This window comes from Sceloporus undulatus, chromosome 6 (genome assembly GCF_019175285.1).
Source record: "Sceloporus undulatus isolate JIND9_A2432 ecotype Alabama chromosome 6, SceUnd_v1.1, whole genome shotgun sequence".
Lineage (NCBI taxonomy): Eukaryota > Metazoa > Chordata > Lepidosauria > Squamata > Phrynosomatidae > Sceloporus > Sceloporus undulatus.
Window position 1 is genome coordinate 75881529 of NC_056527.1, and position 8168 is coordinate 75889696.

At 46.1% G+C, this 8168-nt stretch overlaps 1 non-coding gene across 1 annotated transcript; it reads left to right on the top strand.

The window, feature by feature from the left end:
* Nucleotides 1–616: 616 nt before the first annotated feature.
* On the top strand, nt 617–735 carry LOC121935877. The gene has a single exon (XR_006104899.1). It is a non-coding gene; the product is annotated as a 5S ribosomal RNA (ribosomal RNA).
* Nucleotides 736–8168: the final 7433 nt, after the last annotated feature.

An 8168-nucleotide genomic window follows, 5' to 3' on the forward strand; every position in this document is an offset into this window, starting at 1 on the left:
CTGCTCTTGTGTAATGCCAGGTCAGTCAAAAATAAAACACACATAGTTGTCAGAGTTAGCACTCAGAATTCCAGACAATCAACCAGTCAGCTTGATTGATATAATCAACAGCACTTTATTGATAGATCCAGAATCAGACATGTGCCTCACTCAGCTTCTTAGCTGAGACTGACCACACCCTCCCAAAGACAAAGTAACAGAATCCCCAAAAGCCAAATCCCCTCCCAAGCAGAAACCCGCCAAGCGAAGCCCCTCCTGGTTCCCACAGAAGTGAAAGCACATTCCCAGCTCTGAGCGCTCAGAGAGCCAGGCCTTCAAGGCTACTAGATAAGACACCTGGCCCTGCTATGCACTAACTATCACTATCTACTCTTCTACTGCAGCTAAAGCCCCATCATCCCCAACTACTATACTACACTACAAAACACTATCTGGTAGAATACTAACTGGATTCTAACAGTCAGCCCCCCGAAAAAGAAAAAAAAACCCGCCCCTAAAGATAGCTGAAAACAAAATTAAGTGACAGAGGAAAGAGAAGGCTTGTCAGGGTACTGTGCATGAAAACGAGCCACCAAATCAGGCGCATTAACATGAGCAACAGAAACCCATTCATCATGCCTACGGCCATACCACCCTGAACACGCCCGATCTCGTCTGATCTCAGAAGCTAAGCAGGGTCGGGCCTGGTTAGTACCTGGATGGGAGACCGCCTGGGAATACCGGGTGCTGTAGGCTAAAAAAAAAAAAAAAAAAAAGAAACCCATTCATCATGATCAATAGGAAAATGCTTCCAGCGAATGAGATACTGGAGTTTGCCCTTATGCAGCCTAGAGTCCAGAATCTTAGCAACTTCAAAGTGTTGTTGCCCATCAATCATCATGGGCAGAGGCTGAGAGTCAGTAGTCTTCCATCGGCCCGTGCTCCGATCTGGTTTCAACAACCTGAAATGAAAAACGGGGTGAAGATGACGATAGGATTTGGGAAGAATGAGTTCGGCAGTGACATCATTCACCAGTCTTTTAACAGGAAAAGGGCCAATGAACTTAGGACTCAACTTCTTCGAAGGAAACCTGGACTTCAAATTCTTTGTGGACAGGTAGACCATGTCCCCAGGCTTAATGTCCCAACCGTCTGACCTTTTCCTGTCCGCATACTTTTTGTATTGACGCTTGGCGTCCTGCAATGCTTTAGTAATCATAGGCCAGGCCCCCTTGACTTTCTCAGACCGTTGAGTCACAGCAACAGGGTCAGATTTCTCAGCAGGCAATGCAGGCAGCAACTTAGGTTCAAACCCATAGTTAATCAAAAAAGGAGACTGCCCAGTGCTCCTATGGACAGCACTGTTGAAAGCTACCTCCGCATGAGGAAGTAAGTCATACCAATCGTCCTGTAAATAATTAGTGTAGGACCGAAGGTATCTCTCAAGGGTCATGTTCGTTTTCTCACATTGTCCATCAGTCTCAGGATGATAGGCTGTGCTGAGGGCCAATTGGACCCCTAATTTCTTCTGCAATACTCTCCAAAACTTAGAGGTGAAGGTACTGCCTCGATCCGAAATTATTCTATCCGGCAATCCGTGATATTTATATATATTGGCAATGAAAAGGTCAGCTAACTTAGAAGCTGAAGGCATCCCTTTGCAAGCAACATAATGTGTTTGTTTAGAAAACAAGTCCACCACCACCCAAATGGTGTCTCTGCCCTTACTCGGTGGCAAATCAGTTATAAAGTCCATAGCAATGTGTTTCCAGGGCGTGTCCGGCGTAGGCAAAGGGTGAAGTAAACCTCTGGGTTTTCCCACCACAGGCTTGGCCCTAGCACAAACAGGGCAACTCTTTAAAAAAGCATCCATATCCGCGCGCACACCTTCCCACCAATAAGTGTTGCGCAGTTTGTGCCAAGTCTTCAGATAACCCCAATGACCAGCAGCTTTAGAATTATGGCAGAGCTTTAAAATGTCCTCTCTCATGGAAGCAGGGACATAGACTCTAGAATTCTTTACCCACATTCCCTGTGCATTACGAGACAGCAAGTCCTTGTGGCTCAGTAGCCAGTCATCTGCATCTGCCACCTGCTGGATCCGTAGCAGAATGTCATCCAGCAGGGTTTCAGACTTAGCCTGTGCAGGGGGCTGGGATGAAGCTTTGGCCTTGCTGCGAGTAATTACGGCTAGGCCCAACTGTTCAGGGGAAAAGATAGTTTCTAGTGGAATGGCCTCTTTCCCCTCATGTTGTGGCAACCTGGAAAGTGCATCAGCCAAAATGTTTTGGCGCCCAGGGAAGAATTTCAGCTTGAACTTGTATTTATAAAAGTCCTTGGCCCACCTCCTCTGTTTGGGGGTCAGTTTGTGAGGAGTTTGCAATGCCTCTAGGTTCCTGTGGTCCGTCCACACCTCAAAAGGTTGTGGAGCCCCCTCTAAGAACTGCCGCCAACTTTCTAAGGCGTGTTTTATGGCATAGGCCTCTTTCTCCCAACAAGGCCAAGTTAACTCAGCCTTCTGGAACCTTCTAGACAGGTAAGCACATGGCCTTAGTTTACCACCAGAGTCCCTTTGCAACAATACTGCGCCCATAGCAAAGTCACTTGCATCCACTTGTACAACAAAGGGCCTATCTGGGTCAGGGTGAAGCAAAATGGGTTCATTACTGAACAGCAACTTTAACTGGTCAAAAGCCCGTTGGCACTCCTCTGACCACCGAATTGGAGCAGAAGGCTTGGGTCCTTTGCTCCCTTTTGGCGCCTCCCCCCCTTTCTTCTCCACAGATTTGGTTTTAAGCAGATCCGTTATAGGCAAAGCAATTTTGGCAAAATCAGGAATGAATTGTCTGTAAAAGTTGGCAAAGCCCAAGAACCTCTGAACATCTTTGCAGTTCCGAGGGGGCGCCCAGTCTAGTACAGTTTGCACCTTAGCAGGATCCATTTCTATGCCCTGGTTGGAAACTCTATACCCCAAAAAGTCCAATCTTTCTGTGTGGAAATGGCATTTGGACAGTTTTACATATAGCTGATTATCCAGCAGTCTCTTGAGTACCTCTCGGACCAACTTAATGTGGCTATCCAAGTCCTTGGAGTAAATAAGCACATCATCTAGGTACACCAGGACCCCTTCAAACAATAGGTCATGTAGTACCTCGTTAATATGCCTCATGAAAATCCCAGGCGCCCCCGCAAGGCCAAAAGGGAGAACCAGGTACTCAAATGCCCCCAAGGGGCAGTTAAATGCAGTCTTGTATTCATCCCCCTCCTTGATGCGAACTCGGTAGTAAGCATCCCTCAAGTCCAGCTTGGTAAAAATCTTGCCTATGACTAATCGTCCCAACATGTCCTTCATTAAAGGCAGGGGGTATTTGTTAGTACTACAAATCCCATTCAGGTTGCGATAGTCCGTGACCAACCGCAAGGAGCCATCCTTCTTTTCCCTGAAGAAGACGGGAGCGGCAAAAGTCGAAGTCGATGGTCTAATAAATCCCCTGGCCAAGTTTTTCTCGATAAACTCCTTTAGGGTGGTAAGTTCCCTTGGGGTCATTGAGTATAACTTAGGTTTAGGCAGTGGTGCCCCCGGCTCTATTTCAATGGCACAGTCCATCTCTCTATGCGGAGGCAACACATCACACTCTTTAGCTTCAAAAACCCCCTGCAAATCTTGATAGCAATGAGGGAAGGAAACCGCTCCCTCCCCAACACAGTTTAATGTCCCATGGCCTTGCATAGTCTCTAAATGGGCAGCCGCCTCCCTCTGAGTCAACCCCGGGCGTGGCACCGGCAGGAGGAGAGGAGGAAGCACCACAGCCTGGTCAAGGCAATGTTCTCTGCAAACTGGATCATCAAAAATCAATTGTCTGTCCCTCCATCTTAAAGAGGGGTTGTGGTGATGCAGCCAGTCAATTCCCAGCATCAAATGGTAGTTGTAGGTGGGCCCCACCACCATCTGGAGTTGTTCCCAATGGTCTGCCACCCCAAGCCACACAGGGGCGGTTTTCCTCTCCGCTGCTTGCCCACCCATCAAAGACCCATCCATCTGTGTGAAAGGTATGGGCTCCTGCAAGGGGTGAGTTGTAATGCCCAAACTGCTGACCACAGCAGGGTTTATTAAGCATCTGGTGCACCCACAGTCAATGGCCGCAATTAGTTGCATGGCCTTTCTCTTTGACCCCACCATTAAAGTCACAGTCAATGAAAATAGGGGGACACCCCCACTCACCATTCGCACGTGGCTCTCAGATCCATTAGCCCGCCTTTCGCCGCTTTCTAAGGCAGGCTCTGGTAGTTTAAAGGCCCCTCCTCAGGTTCCGAACTTCCACTATCCGTCCAGACTTCTGATTCCCCTTCCTCTGCTGCCTGCAGGCTGCGATCAGCTGGGCACCTTTTCTCTGGCTTGCCTTTTCCCCCTTTCGCCACTTTGCCAGGGGGGGTCTGCGGGGGATTGGGTTTTCTCTCCTGGCCTTTGTCAGGACAAGCTGCAATTAAGTGGCCTTTATTGCCACACTTCAAACACAGGCCCAGCCGGCGCCTTCTCTCCCACTCGCTCTCCGCAGAGCTACCTTGCCCTTTAGTTTTCAATGTTGGGGCCCTGTTTCCTTTTCCTTTGGAATCTTTTGCTCTCCTCTGAGCCAGCATCTTGACCTCCTGCTGAATGGCCTCTGCCTCTCCAGCCAATCTAATCCACTCCATCATGGTGGGGGGGGTTGCCTCTGGTGAGAGCCCATCTCACAATCTCCGGACGCAGTCCCTCTTTAAAGTACTGAATCTTCATTCCCTCTGTACAGTCAGACACTTGGGCCACCAATCTCCTGAACTCCATTGCATATTCAGACACCGACCTGGATCCCTGATCCAAAGCCTTAAGTTTCCAAGTCGGCTTCTTCCCCAGGAGGCAGTTGCAGCGGCTGCGTGAAGCCTGTGTTCGAGTCCGACCAGCGGGCAGCACGCCTTCGCTCCTTCGTTCGGGGTGGCGCCACTGGCAGGCCAAACCACTGCCCAGGTGCCAGTGGGGTCTGCGGCAACTGCTGCCTCACCGCCCTTGGCGCGGCCCCGGTTCCTTGAGCCTCCGTCTGAGTGTCCTCCACGGCCTCGGTCGTTTGGCTTTCCTTGGAGGATGCACTTGCCCCCTCGGCCTCCTGGTCCATCATGGTTTTTGCAGAAGTTGGTATAGTGAGTCTCAGCTAACTGTCAGAGTTAGCACCCAGAATCCCAGACAATCAACCAGTCAGCTTGATTGATATAATCAACAGCACTTTATTGATAGATCCAGAATCAGACATGTGCCTCACTCAGCTTCTTAGCTGAGACTAACCACACCCTCCCAAAGACAAAGTAACAGAATCCCCAAAAGCCAAATCCCCTCCCAAGCAGAAACCCGCCAAGCGAAGCCCCTCCTGGTTCCCACAGAAGTGAAAGCACATTCCCAGCTCTGAGCGCTCAGAGAGCCAGGCCTTCAAGGGCACTAGATAAGACACCTGGCCCTGCTATGCACTAACTATCACTATCTACTCTTCTACTGCAGCTAAAGCCCCATCATCCCCAACTACTATACTACTACACTACAAAACACTGGTGTTTATCAGACGAGCTCTTAAAGATGTACTATTCCAGCGTGACTCCTCTAGCTGCCTCCTGTTGCATGCTGGGACTGGCAGTTTTAAGGAGGGGTATTTAGAATTCTCAGGCAGAGAAGTTCAACTCCTTAAAACTGCCAATCCCAGCATGCAACAGGAGGCTGCTAGAGGAGTCACACTGGAATAGTACCTCTTTAAGAGCATAGTGTGATAAACATCACTATCTGGTAGAATACTAATTGGATTCTAACAATTAGCCATGTTAGTTGGTCTTGCCGTGGGTTCCAGCCATTCCTGGAGCATGTGTCATCTGCACGCCACACCCCTGGATAAACCTGAAGGTGGTGCTTTTTGTCTGTCTGTTTCAGTCCTTAGTCTTTCACTGAATTCAAAGAGCTTAGACTGTTATTCCATAAGAAAAGAAGCATGTTCATGCATGTGCATTTGTTTACATGCAGAAAATAACTGAGAAATTATTTGATCCTCTTGTCTGGTGTGATGAGTGTATCTTTTATTTCTTCCCATTGTCATATACATTCTTGCCCTCTGGTAAACATATGCTAGTTTAGAAGGTCCATAACAAAATAATGTTTGCAAGTCTGTTTATTTGACCACCTTCTTCTCCCAAGCTACTCTGTTGGTATGCAATGAAGAGATACTTACAAAAAGTTTTCTGGGGAGAAGATGACCTATTGAACATGGATAATATTATTGAAATTCTTTGAAGAGAACCTGAGATATCACTACCATCTAAGAACTACAGTGACTGCTTTCATTTTTCCTCCAGGAAGGATCACTGGGTTGTTGATATCAGTAGTCAGTCACTAATTATCTCTCTAAAATATATGCCCTAGCTCAGTGGTCTAAGGCCATCTAATGAGTTCATGGTTGAAAGAGATGAAAACTTACTGGTTCCTATCTCACATACTGTCCTCACTGCAGTGGCAATTCTGCCCATGGCTTGTACATCTTCAAAGTGTAGGTGCAGTTTCATGCTCTTCCGTTATGGGAAAGAACCACTTTGCAGCAGTAAACTGTGTCAAGGAAAATGGTTCTAGCCTAGCCTTAACCATGACTTGCATGGTCTTAGTTTGTGAGGGCAAGCATTTGATCTGTACAGGAACAACCCAGGCACTTGCTGATCTTGCCGAACATTCTGTATTAACCCTCAGCTGCACAGGACAGAGTCAATAGAGCAATAAGGCACTTGATGAACCTTAAAATGTCAAAATGCAACAGTAGGGAGGAGCGAGAGAGACTAAAACATAAATTGTGAATACCCAGTTATATTAGAATGAGGTTTCCATTCCAGTGCTGACAAATTTAGACATACATATGCAGAAATAACAGAAACATCTTTATTTCTCACCTTCTGTTTTATTCAAATGAACAGTTTTACAGAGCAAACTGCTATAGCCCAGGTCAGAGAAGGTCATCACAGAAGGTCTTAAATTTTCACAAATGGAGGATGGGGCCTATTTGAGATTTTCTTACTCGTCAGAATTTGACTGCCATTGCAGACTTCAGATTTGCTTCTTCTGGAGGATACACTCACCGTTAGTTTGTCTTTAGCCTGGATAAAGAAATGAAATGTGGTAGATTGCTCTGTCTCCTGCCCAGTCATGCTGCTAATCTCCAACACTTTTGAATATCATTCTCTGCCCTGGAGAAAAAGCTGTGTTAACCAGTCATAGCTGCAAATATGTTTCTAGCAAAATATGTGAGGGATGCACCTGCCATTTTCTTTCAGTTAAATATATCCTGAAGTGGATACAATCTGCACACTGACTGTAATTGTCAAAGGGTAAAGTATGGTATGGCAGAAATATTACTGGCTCATGCAAACTTAATTAATATTTGAGATTTATCTGCAAGGGTACATATAAATATAACAAAAAGCCTTCAATTGCGGGAAGGGAATTATGAACCATAAAGAAGGGTATATAGTTTCAGTATATTTTCATTCCAGGTAGCTGCAGCTATTATTTTCCCTGCATTTTTTTCTAGCTATATTCAGCTCATTTTCATTGGATTTCAGTGCAATATATCACATCTGTCATAACAGATGAACATAATTATTGAGTGTCTTGCAACTGGACTGAAGTCAAGATGTCCAGACATACATCCTGAAATTAGAAACATGTATATCTACAGTCAGAAACCAAGGACACAGTCAAAGAAGAATGTAGAAAGACACTGACAGTGGCCAAAATAAGAAAGAAAAGAAATAATGGATAACAGACAAAATGCTTCAAGCAGTAAAGAAAGGAAACAAAACCCAGGAGCAGTGGTGCCTCCTCACTGCCACCAACAAATTTGCTACACCAGAAGCAAAACCTAACCTTCCCTCATTAGTGACTTTAGTGCAGATGAAAAGGCACACTCCTTGATTCAGAGATGAATAGCATTCTGAAACTCTCTCAAATCAATCAATAGTAAAAGTAGAAAAGAAGAGTTTCGGGCAATGAGTTGTTTTAATATGGCTTGGGTACATTGTTTTTAAATTTGTGTTAATTTGTGTGCAGACTGTCCTTGTCATTCAAGTGTTTAATAATTAGTATTTAATCAGCACAATATGGCTAGTCTCCTTCCAATTTTTCAACCGCACATTTT